The following is a 24,078-nucleotide window of genomic DNA, read 5'->3' on the forward strand; positions in this document are numbered from 1 at the left end:
CATCTGCGAGGATTTCTTGGGTTGACAGGGTATTATCGCAAGTTTGTTAAGAATTATGGGAGAATAGCAGCACCTCTAACAACATTATTGAAGAAAGATGCATTTTCATGGACTCCGGAAGCAACAAAGGCCTTTGAACATCTTAAAGAGGTAATGTGCCAAGCACCGGTCTTAGCTACACCGGACTTCACAAAAACCTTTATTGTGGAATGTGATGCTTCAGGAAATGGAATTGGTGCTGTTCTAATGCAAGATGAAAGACCCATTGCTTTTGAAAGTCGTCCAATCAAGGGAAAGTTTTTAAAAAAAGCTATTTATGAGAAGGAAATGTTGGCAATACTCCATGCACTTAAGAAATGGCGACCCTACCTAATGGGAAGACACTTCAAGGTAAAAACGGATCATGATAGCCTTAAATACTTTTTAGAACAAAGATTATCCTCTGAAGAGCAACAAAAGTGGGTCACAAAGATGTTGGGTTATGACTATGAAATCATCTACAAAAAAGGGAAGCAAAATGTGGTGGCAGATGCACTCTCAAGAAAGGATGAGGATGTGGAAGCATTGTTGTGCGCCATTTCTATTATCCAACCAGATTGGATAAATGAAGCAAGGGAGGAATGGAAGAATGATGAAGAAGTGTGGGCACTTATTCGAAAGCTACAACAAGATTCCAGTACGTCTGATACATTTAGCTGGAAAAATGATTCGTTATGGTACAAAGATCGCTTATACCTCTGTAAGAATTCCTAGCTAAAACAAAAGATTCTTATGGAATTTCACACTTCTCCCTTAGGAGGGCACTTAGGATTTTTAAAAACTTACCATAGGGTTAAGAAGGAATTTTTTTGGGATGGCCTTAAATCAGATATTCAAAAGTTTGTGGCAGAATGTTTGGTTTGCCAACAAAATAAAGTTGAAACAATTAAGACATCGGGTCTATTACAACCTTTATCCATTCCAAGCCAACGTTGGGAAGAGGTTTCAATGGATTTTATCACAGGTTTACCCAAGTCTGAGGGATAGAGTGTCATCATGGTGGTAGTTGATAGACTTACCAAGTATGCACACTTTTGTGCATTATCACATCCATTTAAAGCCAGTACAGTTTCTACTGCATTTATGGAAACAATTCAAAAGCTACATGGAAACCCAAAGATTATTGTAAGTGACAGAGATCCTATTTTCACTGGAAATTTTTGGACATAATTATTTTCTTGTCTTGGTACTCAGTTAGCTCATAGCTCATCTTATCATCCTCTATCTGATGGGCAAACTGAGATAGTAAACAAATGTTTGGAAGGATATCTTCGTTGCTTTGTATCTGATAAACAGACACAATGGGTCAAATGGTTGCCTCTGGCCGAATTGTGGTATAACACTTCCTTCCATACAGCAAAAAAATGACCCCATTTATGGCACTTTATGGGTATCAACCACCATCCATCACATCATATTTAAGAGAAAATTCTAAGGTTCAGGCAGTGGAACATCACATCGAACATCAACAACAAGTCCTCCAACTCTTAAAGGATAACCTCGTGTTGGCACAAAATAGAATGAAACAACAGGCGGGTCAACATCGCAGTGAAAGAAGTTTTGATGTAAGTGATTGGGTATTCCTTCGGCTACAACCATATAAGAAAATGTCCCTAAAGCAAGCTAAGAAGGATAATAAATTATCACCAAAGTATTATGGTCCATACAAGGTGTTGCAAAAGATTGGTACTATGGCATACAAATTGGAGCTTCCTACAGCTTCTCGATTGCACCCAGTTTTCCATGTTTCATGTTTAAAGAAGGTTATAGGCAACAAGCTCCCAGTTCAAACAATATTGCCAGAACTTGACGAGGAAGGAAAAATTATATTGGAACCGGAAGCAGTCACAGAAACAAGAACTCGACAGCTACGAAATCGATCAATTTCAGAGTATCTTATCAAGTGGAAGAACTTATCCGCTGAAGATTCCACATGGGAGGATGAGAATTTTATGCAGAAGTATCCAGAACTACGCAAGCGTTGAGGACAACACTTTTTTGAAGGAGAGGGGCATGTTGGGTCCCTATAATACTAGTGATTACCCCATTACTATTGTAGTTATACCCCTTATTTATATTGTTGTGCCCCTATTACCCCCATATTGTTCTTTCTGTGCCCCATAGAAGCCCTCTATTGTTATTTTTGTGGCTTTATATTATTATTGTTAGGTGAGCTAGCTTATATTGTGGCTCCTTAGACTCCTATTTATAGAAAGGAGGTTTTGTCATTTGAATCATCCAAGAATTGTTCATTTATGTAATGTAAAGGAGGTTGCCCCCTCGAAGAGGCTGAATTCTAAGGCGTGGATTTATCTTTTCTATCTTTTCTTGAGTTGGTTTCATAACAAAGAGATCATCAATCTCCAAGTGGAAGTAAGAACTATCAGAGGGAAGACACTAATCAAATCACAAGCTGACTCATCTCCCTTACAGATATCTATATATGGATCCCTCATCCCAAACATTCGGAGGCTGGAATTTTGCATCTTGTAAGGAATTTTTGTTAGTTTCTTGAGGCAACATCATAGTGTTGGGTGATATAAGATTTGTATGAGGTGAAGAAGGGCTTACTTGCTGAGAGGATGATTCTGGGTCAGAACAACTGGTTGTAACTCCCTTGGCTCTTTCTTGATTATCAGTAAAAGCTATTCAAGTTTTCCTCCATACTCTTGTGTCGTTTATATTTTATGCATTTTTATGGTCAATTTATATCTGATCCTATATTGTTTATGATAATAGATCCATGTTCTTGTATAGTGTTATGCTACTTTGATTCTATAGGTACTCTATGAAGCTGGGTGTACAAGGAAGCAAGTGGCAAAGGACTATTAGAAGAGAGAGGAATCGAACTAGGAGCCAAGCGCAAGACAGAGGTTGGTCTCCTCTATTCTTCTCTCATCTATCTTTCATAAAGGAAAAACGAAAGTAGCTTTACTTTGTTTCTTTCTAAGGTAGCTACCACACCTTAGTGGGATAAGCAGTTCTGTATAGACACTTTTCCCTGTAAAAAAATGGCGACACCGCTGGGGAGCGACTAGGTTATTTGTTTATCTACCTTGTTGTTTACTTTATTAACTTACAGATGGAGCCTGAAGTCGAGCCAGGTAGCTTTCGAACTGCATTTGCTATGCAAATGCAAAGTAGATAAATTCTGCTTCAGTCAATCTCTGGGTTTTGTTTATGAGTTAAACAACTAATTTACAAACTCTCTAATTGCCCTTGTGGTGGCTCTAGTAACCTCCTTAGATCTACCCTGTTGTTGATTTACTGAGTACCACTTGCTCGGCCAAAATCCCTGAACTGAACTACAAACTGTGACCTGGAACCCAAACAAAGTCTCGTCCCTGGCCCAACGCAGTCTCTGTTCTGTGAATCTGAACTTCAGTGCACTTCTCGAGTGTAATAGGTGCACTGCATTTCTAATTCATTGTGTTACAGGTGTGCTGATCAGACTAGACATTGTTCCTGAATGTTGGTTTCTGTTCATTCTTTTCAGTTCTATTCATGAGTTTTGCTGCCTGTAATCAGTATATCTCTGTTTGAAACCCCTTTCCTTGCTGATATTCCACCTCCATTGTGCAAAGAACTGTAAATGTTTTTGTGTATTTGTTGAGTCATTTTCAGTTCTCCTTTGCAAAAAGTAACGTAATTGTACTATCGTTTCTTGATTTGAAAGTGTCGCAAGTGTCGTTTTCAGTCATAGGAGAGAGTTTGGTTGCTCTTGATAGTCGATTACCCTGTTACTATTGTATTTGATCTGAATTTGTAGTTTTTCTAGTGTCGAAAGCAAGTATTCATTTCCAAATCGCAAAGTGTTGTGATTGCCTTCATTTTTGGTTTTGAAAAGAAACTTGTTAGTAATTGTCGCTTGAAAAGTAATTCAGATTTGCGCATTAGCTTTCTTTTTATCATTCACATATTAAGAAGGCTGAAAACAAACACATGCATGTGCATTTGCATTTAGACTGTTTGATTGGTTTGATTTAGGACAATTCATATAATGTGTGCTCTTTGTTCTTTGTTGAAAGAATTCTGTCTTTCTTTCCTTAGTAGCTAGGATTTTCATTGCACAAAGAAGATAAAAGGATGTTTATCATCTTAGATTGCATTTTAGGAATTGTACATCTACATCACGCGGTGAACCTGAAAGGCAAATTTATTAAGCAAGATCAACTGCAAAATAAATTTAATGAATCTAACAACGCTTTGGAACCTAACGCACAACATCTAGAAGTCTAGGCTAGAGACATATTCTGGCGTCGTAAAGCCTGGTAACTGTTGTTCTCACTGATGGTTGGGTGATTCCTCCACTTTGAGACGATAAGTGCCAGTACGGACTTGTGCTCCCACGTACCATTGAGTATATTTTGGGAGACCATAATAGGCTTAATCCTTTATCCATAGGAAGCTGTGTCTGCCGCCCTATCGATCGCAATGCACTAAACACAACATTCGGGAAGATTGACTGCCGTAGCGTAAAAATTATTCTGCAGTTTTGTGATTGGTTTGGTAATCCCTCTACCTAGATTTCCAGAGCAGTCCCTTTCGTTCCTTTCCAGACTCCTTAATGGAAAAGGTCCATCTGAGCACTTGTCACTTCGGGCTCATTAAAAATCGAAGGCGACTAGAGTCATCTTTTGTTTTTTCTCGACTCTTTAAAATTGAGAAAACAAGTTGTGTCAAATCGTCTAAAATTTATTTTAAATGGAATAATCATCACCCTTTCCTACGTTGATCTTAGGTTGAGAAAATGGAATCCACCAACCAAGGAATTCCCCTTGGAGGAAATCCTAGTCCCTTCTCCTCTTGGGGAGATGTTGGTGCACCCCATATGGTCACATTGTCGCTTCCAGGATTGACAATCGGCTTGCCCATATGGCTCTTCTCAACCTCTGTCGTTCAGAACACCGCAATTCTTGAACAATCGAGTTAGCAACTAGACGAATTCAGAGTTACCCCCCAACCCTCTACTTCCTCCAATTCTTCCTCTCCTCCTTCCTCTTCGCTTGATGGAGCTGGTAAAGCCAAAAATCAAGTATCTGAGAAGAAGAAAGAAAAGAAGAAGAAGGAGCCAAAAGGGGGCAACCAAGCATCGTCTAGCGAAAATCCACACACTGCACCAACCAGGCCTAAATCACCATGTGTCATTTGCAAAGGAGACCACTATCATAGAGATTGTCCTTGCATCCCTCGGATCTTAAGGGACTGGTCTCCTTGTTTGCACAACCCAGTGTCGTCAACCTCTGATGATCATGTTGAAAACACACTGTCGACTAGTGAAAGTGAAGCCCCAGGACAAAAAGGAAAATATAGATTTCCTTGTAAACTGTGTGAAGGCGATCATGTCGTCCACCATTGTCCCTTCTTAGATGAGGCTAAAAGAGTTTTGGATGATCGTCCGGTTTCACCATTATGACTTCCTCCTGGATATAATAAACTCTTGCCGAGTTCATCACTAGTTGAAAATCCGGCTGACCCGCCTAGGTGGTCGACTGAAGCATCTATCATTGAAGACAAACCATCTGAAATCATACCAGAAAAAAGTCAAAAGGTCGAGGTGGCAGTTGACCCAATCTTGCCTTCAGAGGTTCCATCTTCAGATGATACAGTCACCGAAGAGAACATGGTTGACACCGTCCAAATTCTTTTCGCAAGCACAGAATCTGATGAACATGGGGACAATTTACCCATTCCTTTACCGTAGGAAGGAAGTTCGTGAGATTCGTACCCGGCCATCTATTCGGTCCCACCTCCAAGCAACCTAGTTGTTTCCTTTGACTGAAATCAACTAGGCAGACCCCGGTTACCGGCTAGTATACCATTCCGAATCATTGCTCAAATATATAGAATGGTTATGGCTGGTACCATCATAGATGAAGGGGCTTCTGTGAGTATCCTTTCCTCGACTGCTTGGAAAGCGCTTGGTTCGCCATCGCTTTTGCCTGAGATGAGAAATCTAACAGGCTTTGACAAAGGAACCAGTCAACTGTTAGGGATCCTTCCCAATGTGCCCATAACATTGAGAGGGAAAACCGTTCATATGAACGTAATGGTAGTGCAAGGACCTCTGGATTATAATCTACTCCTTGGACGAGACTATATTTATTGCATGGGAGCCATTGTCTCATCACTCTTTAGAGTAATGTGTTTTCCGCACGAAGGAAGAATGGTCAAGCTCGTAGACCAGCTTTCATTTCCTAGATCACCCATAGCAAATAGTCATATACCATCCCTGAATGGTCTTTTCACACAAGGAATGTCTCATCAATCTCTAGTCTGTCCACCTGATGAGCACGAGTGATTCGGGGGACATGACTGAAACCCAGGGGGCATGCACCCTGGTCTGCTTCGGTAGGAAAACTTCGGGTATAGGGTAGGTTTCCGCGAGAGATATATGACTAGTCTGTACTCCCATCCGTGATTGGAAAAGGGGGTTAGACTGGAATAAGATTCCCTCGTCAAAGTTATGTGAGTTTATTTTCTCACCTTTGTCTATTTCGGTAGACATCGCCGAAGAAGTGTTTTGTTTGTGGTGTGAATAGAACAATCTTTGGTAACCTGAAAGAGGTATACCTTTCCTGATAAAACAAATGTTTTGACGGTAGAATAAAAGGTGACCTTGAAGCTTTATTTTATACCTGGGGGCATGCAAACCTTTTGGCGTGCAAGCGAAGAGCGACCATTTATTTTTTAAATTTGTAGGTCCTCTAACCCTTTAAACTCGTAGGATTGTTTGTTTCCTAACTGGCATAAAGAAAGGATGTGGGGCAAAGATTTGAAAAATTATCGTTTTCATATATCAGACATTCTTATTATACGACTGGATCAATCGAGCAGTTTTAGCACATAGTTCAAGCTCGTTAAAAAATAAACATAAGTCATGAGCAAATGTTTCTCCCCGCGTTTAAGCTCATTAAAAAATGAACTATTTCCCGGTAAATAACCATCGTGAATGTAGTACTTCAGCCTTTAAAGCCTTGGTCGTGTTCTCATCATCACCTCCACTCTGTATTGGCCGATCATTCACCTCCATTTGATTGTTTACCCATTTTGAGGAACAGCTGCGAAGAGTGATCCCGCTAGCCATCCTTGTAACACTGTCGTGATTGGAAAATTCCAAACCTTACCTGGAATCAGCTGCTACCCAATTTTTATCACTCGTTCCTCAAAAAACGAGTCTCATTTAAGCTCTTTTCAACTGACTCGTAAAATATGAAAATATTGCTGAGCCATTAGCCTATCTAGCTCTTTAAAGGGATCAGAAGTGCTATCCCTCCTTTAGATTTTAATCTTTTTGGACTTGAGGGATTATTACATAAAACGATCGAGCGCTTGTTTTGTTCGGCTCATTAAAAGTATCGAAAATTCATCCCTTCTGTATTGTTTTATACTTTTTCGGACTTAAGGGATTAGATGACGAAAACGGAATTTTGGAGTTTCCTTTACGTCCCTTTTCAGACTCTCTAAAATTGAAAAGGACCGAGTTATCTTTGTTGTTAAACTCGTTAAAACCTAATAGCGACAAACTTGTCCATAGCAGACAAGAACGAGTTTCACTATCGCTAGGCTCGTTAAAACAACGCGATGGGTTTGCCCGAACGGAAAATTATAGAATAAGCATATGTTATCCTCCTCAAGCTTGAAAAAAATAAAGAGGTAATGGTCAGCAATGACTGGGGAAAAATTGGGAAGAAAACTTGAAGAAACTTTGTTGGTAGCAAGTTGCTCTTGAACATGACACTTTCACTCCACATCCAAGTCGGGTTGGGTTGTTTCATTCACCGGTCACATCACCATGGTCCCATCACACCATCCACATTTGGGGTTGATGATACCAATCCATCACGTCAGTGTCACTAATATGTTCAAGAGAAGTCATTCAGAGAATTCACCTATGTCTCACCCACTACAATACATTTACGCTCCATTCTTTCATGACCGCCACCCTGAACCTTATATCACCAGATCGTTTTCACATCCATTAAAATCATTTGCTCCATTCCGTGTCATTGATGTGGGATTCGTTAAGGCCCTCCTATGACGGATCGCTTCTTGTCGACATCAGTTCATTATCCAAGAAGTCAATCTAGGGACACCCCATTCAGTACTTTGAAGCTTGCATGCCTCAATGGCAAGTTTCTCACTTCCGGTGACAGGTTTACATCAATGGCCTTCGACCGAAAGATTTTGCGTGGTGTTCGACGCCAAGTCCTCTATTCACACCACGTGAATCGTACTACAGTACCTTGAGGGTCATTATCATTATCGGTGATTCCTCTCGCGCATGTTAACAACTTACATCATCGGCTGGTAATCAGGCGATGTCTTTCCATGTTCGACTCCAGAACATCTCTCACATGGATCGACTTGTACATTGAGTGAAGATTGAACGAGATTGAAGACCCCAAATCTAGTTTCATCCATTCGGGCTGCGATATATATTCAGGTAAATAAAGACATCAAATGTACATCATTGCTACACAGATAATCATCCAATCAAAGGGATGATGACTCTACCAGAATCATTAGTCTACACTCAGAAGATTGTCTGTCCTATGTACATGAAAGTGAATTTATAAAGCTGAGCATGGGAATGCCCGCCTCAGCTAGATCATGAAAAAATTATGAAGATAATACATTGTATTGTATCTTATTACAGGTCTCCTCCCAGCTTGAAAGAACTTCGGGTCCTCATGATAAAGCATTTCACCTGACATCAAAACAGATTAATGACCTCATGCTTTAGGGCGCAACTGTTATAGATATTTTTGGGCACTGCAACCCCAAGCATAAAATGTCTATAAATAAGAGCTCCTAAGTCCCTAAAAGTGTTGTTCTAACCCCTAAAGGAACAAGGTCAACTGATTAGAGCTTCTCCCAGAAGTTCTCCATGAAAAACTGCTCAGAACTGGTCAAAACAGGATCATTTCACCTGCTCCATAGGCAAAGTGCGTTGCATATCACCTAAGTACACTCTGTGGGTGCGTTTCATTTCAAAAATCCATTCTATGGGGTGCGATGGGCAAGAAGTGACAAATGACAGTGTCAATCCGCGAGTTGGAGAGGCATGGAATCTTCCAGAAACTTCTCCTGTGACACTTGCCTCTCTGAATTCGACCAAGAATGAGTAAGAGATCATCATTCTCCAAGTGGAAGCAAGAACTATCAGAGGAAGACAATAATCAAATCACAAGCTGACTCATCTCGCTTACAGATATCTATATATGGATCCCCCATCCCAGAGATCCGGAGGCTGGAATTTTGCATCTTGTAAGGAATTGTTGTTGTTTCTTGAGGCAACATCATAGTGTTGGGTGATCTAAGCTTTGTATGAGGTGAAGAAGGGCTTACTTGCTGAGAGGATGATGCTGGGTCAGAACAACTGGTTGTAACTCCCTTGGCTCTTTCTTGATTATCAATAAAAGCTATTCAAGTTTTCCTCCATACTCTTGTGTTGCTTATGTTTTATGCATTCGTATGGTCAATTTACATCTGATCCTAGATTGTTTATGATAATAGATCCATGTTCTTGTATAGTTTTATGCTACTTTGATTCTACAGGTACTCTATGAAGCTTGGTGTACAAGGAAGCAAGTGGCAAAGGACTATCAGAAGAGAGAGGAATCGAACTAGGAGCCAAGCGCAAGACAGAGGTTGGTCTCCTCTATTCTTCTCTCATCTATATTTCATAAAGTAAAAATGAAAGTAGCTTTACTTTGTTTGTTTTTAAGGTAGCTACCACACCTTAGTGGGATAAGCAGTTTTGTATAGACACTTTTCCCTGTAACAGTAGGAGTTGTACCATACTATGACGCTGACTTCGGGTCGGTTGAGACTGGTCTGGGACCAGTGGTACATACTCTGAGACTGACTTCGTTTCAGTGCAGTACTGGTGTGAGACTAGTGAGAGTGGTACATACTATGACGCTGACTTCGGGACGGTTGAGACTGGTCTGGGACCAGTGGTACACTCTCTGAGACTGCGATACTGGTCTGGGACCAATGTAGGAGTTGTACCATACTATGACGTTGACTTCTGGTCGGTTGAGACTGGTCTGGGACCAGTGGTACATACTCCGAGACTAACTTCGTGTCAGTGCAGTACTGGTCTGGGACCAGTGAGAGTGGTAGATACTATGACGCTGACTTCGGGTCGGTTGAGACTGGTCTGGGACCAGTGGTACACTCTCTGAGACTGCAATACTGGTCTGGGACCAGTGGTAGGAGTGGTACTTACTATGAAGCTGACTTTGGGTCGGTTGAGACTAGTCTGGGACCAGTGGTACGCACTCTGAGATTGAATTTGAGTCAGTGGAGGATGATACTGGTCTAGGACCAGTGGAGTTGTACTCACTATGACGCTGACTTCGGGTTGGTTGAGACTGGTATGGGACTAGTGGTACATACTCTGAGACTCACTTTGAGTCAGTATGATACATCCTCAATCATTTCGTCTTCTTCATAATTTGGACAAAAGCAGAGCATAATAGAACAATGCAAGAACAGAGAAAAACAGTACAGATCAGTGCAGGGCAGAACAAGACAAAGCAAAACAGGTAGAATAGAGCAGAGCAGGGAAAGGGTCAGGCTGTATAGGGCAGTGCATTTGATGGATGAATAGTAACGATCGATAGACAGATTGCATATGAAGTTCTCCATGGTTGAGAGGGAGTGTTAAAATTGGCAACCAGGGAAAAACTTCATGTGGGTCATCTTATTCATGGCTGATAATATTTTTAGTAGATTCCTCTCGTCGAGAGGTGTAGGATTGATATAAAGATCATCCGATTCCAATAAGTATTCATGGAGATATGAATTTATTTTGATTATGGAATTATTATCAAGCCGACCTACAACTCATGTAGGCTCAGAAGCCCAACAGTCGCATCTATTCACCCACCAACGTTGTGTATAAATATAAGAGGACTTTTCCTCATTTGGACTCACTCATCTCATCACATCTCTCTCTCTCTCTCTACTATGCAGAAATGAGTCTCTTCTCTACTGCGCTAAAATGGGTCTTTCTCTCACACATGTGAAGCCGAAAGCTGTTGAATTTGAAGCTGCAACTGTAGAAGTAAAGATTGACTTGCGTGGCCTAGAATATCTCCTCTTTGGAACTGCATTGTAGGTTCATCTGAACCTCCTCTGAAAGCCGCAACGTTTGGTGGTGGAATGAAGTCAATCCGATGAACGGTTTGCAAGATATCGACTGCCCTAGTTGAAGCTGGAAACTGCTGAAACTGAAGTTGCAACTGCAGAAGTAAAGATTGACTTGCGTGGCCTAGAAGATCTCCTCATCTGAACTGTGATGTAGGTTCATCTGAACCTCCTCTGGAAGCCGAAACTTTTGGTGGTGGAATGAAGTCAATCCGACGGTCGGTTTGTGAGATATGGTCTGCCCTAGTTTGATAATGAAGCCGCTAATGCTGATGTTGCCGATCTAGGGTTTGCTACTGCTGATATGAATCAGATTTATTGTACTATTTCTCTCTGCTGAATTATTGAAGATAAAAGAAGATTTGATCAAAGGGTTTCCCCACACATTGTGGGGTTTGTCCCTGGCTAGCGCCACATCTTGTGTCTCTTGTCTTGGCTTGTTTTCTGTCGATCGTTTAATGTTCTATCTGCACTTTACTTTATGTACATGTGATTGCTAATCGGTGGAATATAATAAGAAAAAGAAGTAAACTGTTATAAGCATAGAACATACCATAACTTAACACCCTTACATCCTCTTCCTAAACACCAAGAAAGATGGTTACCTAAATATAATCTAGATGATGGTTTTACCTGCAGAGGAATATCTTCATAATTTTATGCTGGTAATTAATCTCAATGGAGTTTCAGAAGAAGATGCAGTTTGTAGACTATTCCCTTACACATTTGAAGGATTTGCAGGGTCCTGATATTTCTCTTTACCAGTTGGATCAATCACAAGTTGGGATACATTTGAAGAACAATTCTTGTTAAATTTTGGGATGATCGAACAACAGATACCTTGATCTATGATCCATTGAATCTTAAATCTAACCCAAATGAGAAAATCAAAGAATTTAATTCAATATTCAAGAAATTATTAAATAAAATCCTAGATACGTCCAACTCTGGCATTGATGTACAAATTGAATAGTATATTAGTGCCCTCCCTTCAAATATTGCAATGTTTATAGATAGAAATTAGAGATCAATACTTTTAGATAACGTTAAAGAAGCTTTATATGTTACGAAAAGAGTTCTATCTCTTAAAAATAAATCTTCCATTGAAGAAAGAAAATAGAACAATAAAGTAACCTTCAATGATGGTTCCAAGGAAAAGGTTTCTAAAGACACTTTTGATTAGGAAGGATTAAAGAAAGTGCTACAAACCATGTCAAATGAGATGGTTGAAATTAAAAAACAAGTTTTTGAATCCTCAAGGAAATCCTATAAACCCTTTAGAAGGAATCAAACTTCACAATCTCAACCACCTGCTGAAATATCAAATGCAGAATTTGATGACAATGAAGAAGAGCAAGAAGCATCTATATCTTTCGATGAAGCACAATAATAAGTAATAGTCGAATCTCATGGCTTATGGGACTTTATCCTGACCACTTTAGATAATGAAGGAGAAGAAGAAGCTTGGCCAGGAAGTACTAGAAGCATGTTGGGTTGTCTTATGTTCTTTCCACGACTAGCCCACACGTGGAGGGGTACATGGGGGGCAGCAACCGCTTCTTTACATTGTTGGGGGGCCACAGGGGAGGTAGCTTTCCCCCTACATAGGGTCCGGGGCATCTCCCCAAGAAATTTTTTTTGGACCCTATATTAGGTGGGCAGACCTACCTATGGTTTTATCCAAGGATTTCACACATGGTTTTGGGCATGATGGTTTTATTTCCATGGTATTTTTTAGATCCGGTTAAGGGAACTATGGTTATGTTCTAATCCAAGGTTAATGGATTGGTGTTTATGGATGCTTTGACATGTATATATATATATATATTGTAACATTGAAAGGAACATAATGAAAAATCAATTTGGTAGTCCCGGTTTTGGGATACACGGGAAAATCTCTATGTATATCGGTTTTATGTTTTATGCTCTTGCCATTGTTTATTTTATGTTTTTTAGAATTCGTATGCAGGTAATTTCTGTACAAGGTTAATACCTACATTTGGTTTCAGAGTTGTTTTGGCTTCAAGGGGATGCCTTTGCTATTGAGGAGTTTTGCTTGAGCCTGTGGTAGACCCTGTTCAGTGGGAGATATGTAGGATCGATTCTTGTGGTGAAAGAATATGGTGAGTAGTGGAAATATAGAGATCGAGAAATTTAATGGTTAGAGTTATGAGTTATGGAAACAAAAGATGGAGGATCTGCTGGTGGATAAAGATCAGTGGATCGCGGTAGATCTAGGTACTAAACCAACAAATATGTCAGTTGAAGACTGGGTGAAGTTGGATTGGAAGGGAAAGAGAATATGATTGTGTGTCTCAGATTCAGTATTGCTGAATGTATCATGGGAAGCTTCGACGAAGGCTTTATGGGACAAGTTAGGGACTTTGCACCAATCTAAGTCTCTGGTGAATAAATTGTTCCTATGGAAAAATTTGTATAACCTGAGGATGAAAGATGGAGAATCAGTGACAGAGAATTTGAACGCCTTTTAATACTGTGGTAAGCCAGTTATTATCTCTTGATATTAAAATTTCAAATGATTATAAGTGCACCAGTTTGTTTTCTTCTCTACTAGATTCATGGGATAGTCTGTTTGTTGCAATAGGTGGTAATGCAACTGCCTTGTAGTTTGATGAAATAGTCTCATCCTTGCTATTGAAGGAGATGAGACGGAAAAATATGGAGGGTCATAATGGTGATTCCTTGTGTGTACAAGGACAGTCCCAAAATAGAAACAAAAATTAGTCCTCGAGTAGGAGATCTAAATCTCCAAGAAAACGTGTAAAGGTGTGTTGGAAATGCGGAAAGGAAGGGAACTTCAAAAGGGACTGTAAATCTAGAGCTCCTAAGAAAGGGAATGGATCTAATGATGCTCCTTCTACAGAGGTGAAAACTACCTTAGATGAAGGTGGGGATGTGTACTTGGCTTCTTCTTCAAGTACACATGTAGATCACGAGGCATGGTTAATTGACTCAGGTGAATCCTTTCACTTCACTCCCCATAGAGAGTGGTTTTGCGAGTATGAGAAATGTGATGGTGGTGACGTCTTATTAGGGGATGATAGGAAGGCTATAATTGTTGGTCATGGAAAATTCAAGTTGAAGTTGCAAGGCGGAAGGATTAGAACACTTTCGGGTGTTCTGCATATTCCTACATTGGTCAGAAATCTGATTTCTGTAAGCAAGTTGGGTGATGCAGGTGTAAAAATAGTGTTCGAGAAAGATATCTCTAAGATGGTTCTGGGAGCAATGGTATTGATGTGGGGAGCTTGGATTGGAACTTTGTACAAGATTCAAGGTATCACTATTATTGATGGGTGCAATAGTTCTGTGGTTCCTGAAAGTGGAGCAGAAAATCTAGTGATATTTAAAGAAAATACCATGCCATGGCATGAAAGGCTTAGACATATTGGAGAGAAGGGACTTCAAATACTTCATGGTAATGGTATGATAAAAGGTATGTCTAATTTCTCTATAGATTTTTATTTCTGTGAAAATTGTGTATATGGGAAGCAAAATTGGGTGACTCGTTTCCCCTCTGTTGCTAAGAGGAAAAAACAAATATTAGTGCTTGTGCACAGTGATGTGTTTGGACCTATGTCGGTTCCATCACTGGGTAAGTCTATGTAGTATGTATCATATATAGATGACTTCTCAAGGAATACATGGATATATTTCTTCAGGAATAAATCTGAAGTCTTTGATGGGTGAAAAGAATTTAAGGCTCTGGTGGAAAAACAGACAGAGAAGAAGATAAAGGTGCAAAGGACAGATAACAGTGGAGAGTTTTGCAAGAAGGGATTTTAAGAGTTCTGTAAGAAGTGTGGTATAGAACCACATAAGACTACTCCATACACATATCAGCAAAATGGAGTTGCAGAAAGAATGAACAAGACATTGCTGGAAATGGAAAGAGGCATGCTCAGTGGTGCCGAGTTAGGACAGGAATTCTAGGCAGAGGCGGTGGAGACTGCATGTTACCTAGTTAACATATCACCTTCATCATCATTGGAGGATAATACTCCACAAGAGGTATGGACTGGTAAGAAACCTTCTCTTTCACATCTGAGGGTATTTGGATGTGATGCATATGTACATGCTCAAAAGGAGAAAAGAGCAAAGTTGGATAGTAAATCTGAAAGTTGCATCTTTATTGGGTATAAGGATGGTTTAAAAGGTTATAATCTTTGGAACTTAGAAACAAGGAAGGTTGTCTACAACTGAGATGTGAGTTTTAGAGAGGTGAAAAATGTTATTAAAAATGAAGTCCTACCAAAGGAACTTGGGAAGAAATATTTTGAGCTAAAGGAGGAAGAATCAGACACTATAGCAGAAGATGAATCAAAATATGAAGAGCCACAAACTTTGGCTATGAGAAGATCAGTTTGAGAAAGAAGGCAACTTCTACTTTTTGTTCAATTTTTTCTTTATCTATTACTCATGATGATCCCAGTAATGTGAGGGAATCGCTAGATTTAGAGGATGACAAACTTTGGAAAGAGGCCATGGTTGATGAAATGTCATCTTTACAAAAAAATGAGGCTTGGGATCTGGTGGAGTTGCGGCTGGAAGGAAACCCATTGGCAGAAAATGGGTGTTTAAGAAGAAGATGAATGTAGAAGGAAAGGTAGAGAAATACAAAGCTCGGTTGGTAGAAAAAGGTTATTCCCAGGTATCGGGAATTTATTTTGGTGATATTTTTTCTCCTGTTGCCAAGGTAACTTCTATTAGATTACTTTTATCTGTTGTTGTTGCTTTTGATTTTGAGGTAGAACAGATGGATGTGAAGACAACATTTCTTGATGGGGATCTGGAAGAAGAGATCTACATGAAGCAACCTGAAGCCTTTGCTGGGAAGGGTAAGAAAGAATTGGTATGCAAGTTAACAAAGTCTTTATATGGGTTAAAAAAATCACCAAGGATGTGGTATCATAAATTTGATACATTTATACGGGGATTTGGCTTCAGCAGAAGAAAATTAGATCACAGTGTATATTTTAAATTAATTGATGACCGTGTTATTTATCTGGTCTTGTATGTGGATGATATGTTGCTGGTTGGAAATGAAAAAGATCTTGGTGCTGCAAACGATATTTTAGGCATAGAAATTAAATGAGATCGGGCAAAGAGGAAGCTCTAGTTAAACCAAAGGAAGTATGTTGAGACAATACTGCAGAGGCATAATATGCAGGATAGTAAACCGGGGAAGGTTCATATTCCTGTAGGTGTAAATTTATCTACTAAAAAGTGTCCCAATACACAAGAAGAAGAAGAGGACATGTCTTGTGTTCCATATGCAAGTGCAGTCGGTAGCTTGATGTATGCAATTTTCTGTACTAGACCATACATTGCACATGCAGTGGGAGTACTGAGCAGGTTTATGTGAAAACCAAGGAAGGAGCATTGAACAATAGTGAAGCGGGTTTTGAGGTATTTGCATGGCACTAGTGATTATGGTTTATGCTACCAAGGAAGACCAGGATTGGATAGAGTTTTGGACATTTGTGGCTTTGTTGATGCAGATTGGGTTGGAGATCGGGATCAGAGAAGATCTGCAAGTGGGTATGTGTTTAGCCTATTTGGAGGTGGAGTCAGTTGGATGAGTAAGAGATAGTCTATAGTGGCACTTTCAACAATAGAGGCAGAATACATAGAAGCCATTCATGCAAGCAAGGAATCATTTTGGTTGCAAAGATTGTGTTCAAGTATGGGGTTAGTACAACGAGCTATAAGGATAGACTGTGACATCCAAAGTGCAATTCCGTGGAAAAGAACCCTGCTTATCATTCAAAAACAAAGCAAATTGATGTTCAGTATCACTTTGTGAGGGATATGGTTGAGGACAAAAAGGTGTTGCTAGTAAAGGTGGACACTTTGAAGAATACTATAGATGCATTGACAAAGTCTGTGAGCATTGAGAAGTTCTCTTGTTGTAGAGAAACAATGGGCATTTAGGGATGGATCAATAACTAATCTCTCTTGTGTCCCCCTTTGGAAAGAAAACAACACATGGGAGAATGTTGGGTTGTGTTATATTCTTTCCCATACTACCCCACGGGGGGGGGGGGGGGGGTAGTATCCCCCTTTGTATGTTGCGACGGGGGATATGTAGGGGGGATACCGCCCCCCTGCACACGGTTCAGGGCAGTGCCCCAAAAATTTTCCTTTTTCACAACCCTATATTAGGTGGGTGGACCTACCTATGGTTTTTTGCATGGATTTCACACATGGTTTTGGGCATGATGGTTTTTTGTGCATGTTATTTTGTAGATACGGTCAAGGGAACTACGGTTATGTTCTAACCCAGGGTTAATGTATTGGGGTTTATGGATGCTTCGTCGTGTATATATATGTATTGTAACATTGAAAGGAACATAATAAAAAATCAATCTGGTAGTCCCAATTTTGGGATCCAAGTGAAAATCTCTGTGTATATTTGTTTTATGTTTTATGCTCTCGCCATTGTTTATTTTCTATTTTTAGAACATGTATGTAGGGTAATTTCTGTAGAGGGTTAAAACCTACAAAGCAAAGGACCTATTGATACCACTTCATCAAGCAAAAATAAAAAAGATCCTACTCCTTCAACTGAAGAGAAAGGTATGACCAAAACGATTCCTACTCGGTCTTTTGATTCTTCTCTAAGTACTTCTAATTCCCTTCTCCATCAACTTCATCATCTAAAACTTTGATACTTTCAAATAGCATTGAACATAATATTGTAGAGGACATGAAAAATTCTAAAGCTAATATTTCTTTATATGAGGTTAGTAAACTGAAACAACAGTAGAAATTGTTACTTTATGAGTTGAATGTTTTTCTGCATCTCCATTACCTTCAACTACTGGCACTTCAAAAACCTCAAAAGGAAAAAATAACCCCCAAATGTTCCTATTGATAAAATTGATCCTTATGATGCTATCTTGATTGGAGATAGATCTAAGTCTCACACTCCTCCATTTCTATTGACTTTTGAAATCTTCAACAAAAATGTTCACAATTTTTTAGTAGATTTAGGTGCATCCTCCAATATCATGCCCTATTTGGTATGTCTTAAATTTAATGTTACACCTCAAAAGTTTGTTGTGAAAATTGTCCAATTAGATGTAACAAAATTTAAAGTGTTAGGAGAAATGAATGTTGTTTTAATCATACTATATTCAAACCCATAATTTTCTCAAATAATTGATATATTGGTCATTGACATCCTTGAATTTTATGGCCTCATTTTAAGTAGGTATTGGTCTGAGAAATTGCATGGTTATTTCACAACCGATTGGTCACGTCTTTGGCTCCCTTACAATGGAAAACCTAATCAAATTTGTTTTGATAGGGAAAAGCACATGAAGTATTTTATGACTGATTTAGATGAAGAGAATGAACTAATAGTTTTCACAAACAATATTTTGGGAAATTATTCTTCAGAATCCTTCTTTGGTAGTTTCCCAATTCAAAATTATCCTTTTCATGTTGATTATGTTTTGTCCTAAGGGAAGTATCTTTAGAGTTACTTTAATCTTTTGTCCTCCTATTTCCACAGGACAATCCTCTACCTTGGAAATCACCCTTCGGTTTGCTCTAGTGGCCAATTGCACTTGCCAGGGGTTCTTAAATTTAACACTTTATAATTGACATAACACAACTAATTTCGGGTTAATATAGCTCAAACTGGAATTGGGGTCTATTAAAATAGATACAGAGTGGTTAGCTAATTTATCTTCAAATTCCACCATCATTGGTTGGTACTCGTCTTGGTGATCCTCGAAAGCAACATTGATTCACGGAATATTCCTTGCCACTTCCTCCACTATAGAGGCTTCCTGAATATTAGCAGTTGTTTCCACCTTGGTATGATGAGGGAACGTTTTTTAGTAGTGGGGCTCCCCACAACGCCAACATTGCAGAGGAGTCTTTTATGGATGATTTAAGTCTGGCTTGTCTGATGCCTCAGTCTGTTGAATTTGATTTTGAATTCGATTTTTCTACTGACTCTTTCCAGGAGGTTTGTTTAGTTATTTCCATTGTACACCTTTGTTTCTGGTAACTTTAGCATTCCTATGGTTTTGAAAATTTCTCTACCCCTTCTTGTTTTTCCACCCTCTACTAGATTCCCCTTTTTTCTTCATCTCTTGGTAGCAGATTCAAGCCTTTTGTATTACCTCGTCCATTATTTTTGGGTAAACTACTGTTGAATTGATGTACTTTGGCTTTTTCCTCTCGGATATAAAGGACATATCTTAGCAGTGAAGTAAAATTTGTGATAAGCTCATCCATAGTATGTTGTCCTAACCTCAAGTCATGGAACTCCTCTTTTTCATCATAAAAAAAATATGTTAAATACTTGTCTTTAAAATGTTTCTGAAAGTTGTCCCACGTTACCTCTTGTTCATCAATTCCTGAACTATTTTAATTTCTTCCCAACATAAAGTGTATTTACCTTGTAGCTGGTAAATTGCTAATCTAACCTTAAGATTGTCATCATAATCATAGATCTAAAAATATTTATTCATGACAATTAACCATGCTCTGGAAACCTCTTCTATTTATCCATTAAACATTGGAGGTTTAATTTTTTTAAACTCCCCTTGGAGTTCCACTTATTTCCTCTTATTTGCTTTACCACTCAAATAGTTTTCATACTCCTCTTCATTTTTTATTCAACCTCCTTCAACCTATGGATGTTCCTCTCCCTAACGCTGCATATCAGCTCTATTCCCTTTCTCTGGGTTTGGATTTGAATGCCTTTGATTTTGTCTATCTAAAAGGCTTTCATAATATTTTCTTTTTCCAACCTCAACCTTTTGTTATCACCTCTTAGGATTTTCATCTCAGCTCGTAACTGTTGCACTGTCTCCAACACAAGTGTCTTCATGTTAGGAGTATGTTCGCCCAACTAGACCCACATTTTTGGAGGGGATTTTTTGTGAGGTCTAGGCCCAACTCCTCCTATTGGTCGCCCCAGTGGGGTGACTCTCGCTCCTCTTCTCATGTTTCTTTGATACCTTTGTGCAACAATAATACTTTTATTAATTATCAATTTCCCACTTAGACCTCAGCTTTGTAACTTGGCTTTGACACCAACTATAGCATGCAAAAATACCATTCATACCTAACAAGATTAAGAGATAAAAAAAACAAACTATATTTACCACATCTACCACCGAGAACACTAACTAGTTTGGGAAACTTGGTAACCTCACAGACATTGCTGATGCATTTATGTGTATATCTATATCTTATGGTCATGGTAATTATATTAAAATCCAACTCCTTACATATTTGAGGAGGACTACTATGCATCACGCTTATAACATATCCTTAAGGGGTAATTCAGCATGTTTAACACCTTTACGAGAGATTTAAACAATGCTATTGTTGGTTCCAACCTTGGACGGTTAACATTAACCAAGGAATTAACACCACGGTTATGAAGCTTCTCGAAACACCTCTTGGTGTCTTCTACAATGAACACATGGTACCCTCCTCTACTTTGATCTTTCTAATGATCTGGCAAGTACAGTGGCTTGGAGGATAGTTAGGGTAATACCCCCTAAACTCTTGTCGAAGATGTTCATTTTGCTCCTGCTTTGGGTCATGGCGCTACTCTGCAACTAGTTACTATTCTTTCATTTTAATTCTCACAAAGGATCTTGCTTTGGATATTGAACGTCTAGTTAATCACTACAATTATTGTACTTGACATGACTCATCTTATGCTGAAAATTGGAGATTCTTGCTAAAATTTGTTTTCCACTAAGCTTATCGCATTTGTACCACTGTGTTGTGTTGTGAAACAACCCCCCATTTATTTGTCTTAAAATTTAGGTGATTATTGTACAAATAAATGGGGACCCTTAAAAAAATAAAATCATAAGAATACAAGTTTAATTTGAAGATTTTCTTAGGAATAAATTTGATTTTCTTAATAAAACCTCATTAAAGCTTGAATGACCAAAGAAGGCCACTTTAAAGGAAAATCCGATAATATTGAATATTTCAAATTCTCAAGAGTATAAAAGTTCATCTACCGAGTCGAGACTTGCAATTGCGATAAAGGATAGCCCCTGAGAACCCAAACATATTCATTATTTATTAAAAGTTTAAAGTATTTGTTAAACACACACATGGCAACAACAAAATATGAATGATAATCAGGGGAGTTCATTTATTATTAACAAATGATATACATTTATAGTACATGGTGTGACCGTTGGGTTCCACATCCCAAGGTCTCTTGGACTTCCTTAGTCTATTCGACTTCCACACCAACCCTTAAAGGATTAGGTGTCCAACATTCCCCCCCTTAATCTGAAGGGTTATGTATGAGTCCAAGAAGAGAGATGTAATACAAAATGTGCAAAAGTGCATGGCAGCACTAGGTTGAATGTGCTCTCTGAAATGCTGGTATAAAGGGTGGTGGTTTAAGGATGACCACCAACACTAGAATGCTTAGTGCAGTTCCCAAAACTCTTCCAAGTCTACCATGAAGCTCAAGTCTTCTGATAGAGGAAGTGCTCCTGATGTTTTGAAGAGGGAAACCTTCAACCAATAAAGGGAGGTCTCACCCCGCATAAAAGGGAGAACCTACCCTGAAAAGGGAGGTCTCAAGCTGTGATGGTTTAAGGATTACCAACAACTCTGGAATGCTTAATGTAATTCCTGGAACTCTTCCAAAACTGGCAAGAAGTTGAAGTCTTCTGCTAGAGGAAGTGTCACCAATTCTTTGAAGAGGTGTCACAAATTGAAGGCATGCTCAGGGGCATCTTTGTTTCTAGCTACAACTCTAAATCTGGTATGGTAGGTTGTGACTCAGGCTCGCTTGATGTGACTTTGAAGCTTGTAGATGACAATCATTTCCCCCCTGTCAGATACAAGGTGAGATGATGGAGAAAACTCAACTGTAAGACTGTTCAATACTCTAGAACAAGTTTAGAAATATGACTGAAATATCTTCTTGGTTGTTGATGCCCATTGCCAAGAAGTGATCCATCCAAGATGAATCTTTGTTATTGCAGGAGGTTTGTTTCTGAAGCATCTGTTTGAAGAATGATTGGTTTTATGATAGTGTTTACGTGGATGAAGATAAAAACAATGATCTTTGATATGGCCAACTCGGTCACAGTGTTGGCATTTCACAATCTGTTGTTGTTGTTGTGGAAGAGGAGTAGAATTTGGAATAGTTGAAGGTGAACTGTTATGAAGGAATTGAGCACTCTGAAACTGGATGGGATTTGAGTAATCTGGAATATGAAAGGGAATGTCCTTGTCATATCCAAGACCAGTTTTGTGCTTGTTGTGGACAAGCTCTTCCCAAGGTCTGAGGATGGGCTTGGGAAGTGTAAACTCAACTTCTACATCTGCATGTAACCTTGCTGCTTTATTGGGCATTGGATTTGAATCAATTTCAAAAATATTGACTTGCTGCTTATGGGTGGTTTTCTCAATGTTCTGAACAAAAACAGGTTCAGAATGATGTCTATTTTGATGTATCTCTTCTTGCTGTAGCTGTGATTCAAGCTACAAAAAATCAATTTTGTCTTGTACATTTTGTAAGCAAGTTTGAATGTTAAAAATAGTTTCCTTACTGACTTTTACCATCCCATCAATAGTGGAAAAGATTATACTATTCAATAACTGTAATGCATCATCAATTTGCTCCATTTAATGACAATGTTGCACGAATATCTCACACAATGCCAAATAACTGCAACTTCAAAGAATATAAATAGCTCCCAATGCTTATGAACATTAAAATCTGTAATTACAATTCACTTTCAAAGAAGAAATGATGGATATCAAAACTTGAAAAAATATAGCACCATGTCATGGACAAGACTTGAATGCTCATATCTGTAAATGCTTTGACTAGGGTATGAGCCAATATTCTCTAATCTAGCCTGTTATAGACATATTTGGGCACTGCCAACCCAATCACATATGTCCATAAACCAAGGGCTTCTAAGTCCCTAAAAGTGTTGTTTCATACCCTAAAGGGGCAAGGTCAGATGATTACATCATCTCCCAGAATTTTTCCATGAAAAACCACTCAGAACTGGTCAAAGTAGGACCATACAGACTGCCTAGTACAAAGGGTGCGATGCATCTCACCTGCCACATGCAAAAAGTGCGATGCATACTGGAAAGCCCTTCTGTAGGGTGCGATGAGTGAGAGAATACAAATGACACAAACAGTGTGCTAGGTGGAGACATTGAGAATCTTCTAAAAGCTGCTCATTTGAAACTTGCCTCCCTGAATTCGCCCAAGGATGAGTAAGAGATCATGAAATCTCCAAGTGGAACCAAGAACTATCAGAGATATGACACTAATCAAAATCCCAGAAGCTGACTCACCCCCTGACAAATATCTATAAATGGATCCCTCATCCCAGAGATCCAAAGGTTGGAATTTGGTAATTTGCAAAGGATTGCTGTTGGTTTCTCTTTGAAGACATTGTTGGGTGATCTTGCTTTGTATGAGGTGAAGAGGGCTTTCAAGATGGGAGGATGGCACTGGGTTAGACCAAGTGGTTGTAATCCTCTCTTCTACTACTTTTTACTAATAAAACTATTTGAGTTTTCCTCCATATTCTTGTGTGTCTCTGAATATTGTGTTGATATATGCATCTGTATGGTCAATAGATATATGATCCTATAATGTTTACAGTGATAGATCTCTATGCTTTTATGGTATTATGCTGTTGTGAATCTACAGGTGCTCTTTGAAGTGAGACAAGTAAGGAAGCAGTGGTGAGATTCTGTCAAAGGAGAAAGGAAACAAGCAAGGAGCCAAGCGGAAGAGTGAGGTTGGTACTTTCCGCTTCTTTCTCATCTCTCTCTCGTAAAGGAAAAACAAGTGACTTTAATATGTTTGTTTCTAAG

The sequence above is a fragment of the Pinus tabuliformis genome, chromosome 1_2 (assembly GCF_031772625.1).
Source record: "Pinus tabuliformis cultivar Carrire ecotype Pingquan chromosome 1_2, CPIR1, whole genome shotgun sequence".
NCBI classification, from domain to species: domain Eukaryota; kingdom Viridiplantae; phylum Streptophyta; class Pinopsida; order Pinales; family Pinaceae; genus Pinus; species Pinus tabuliformis.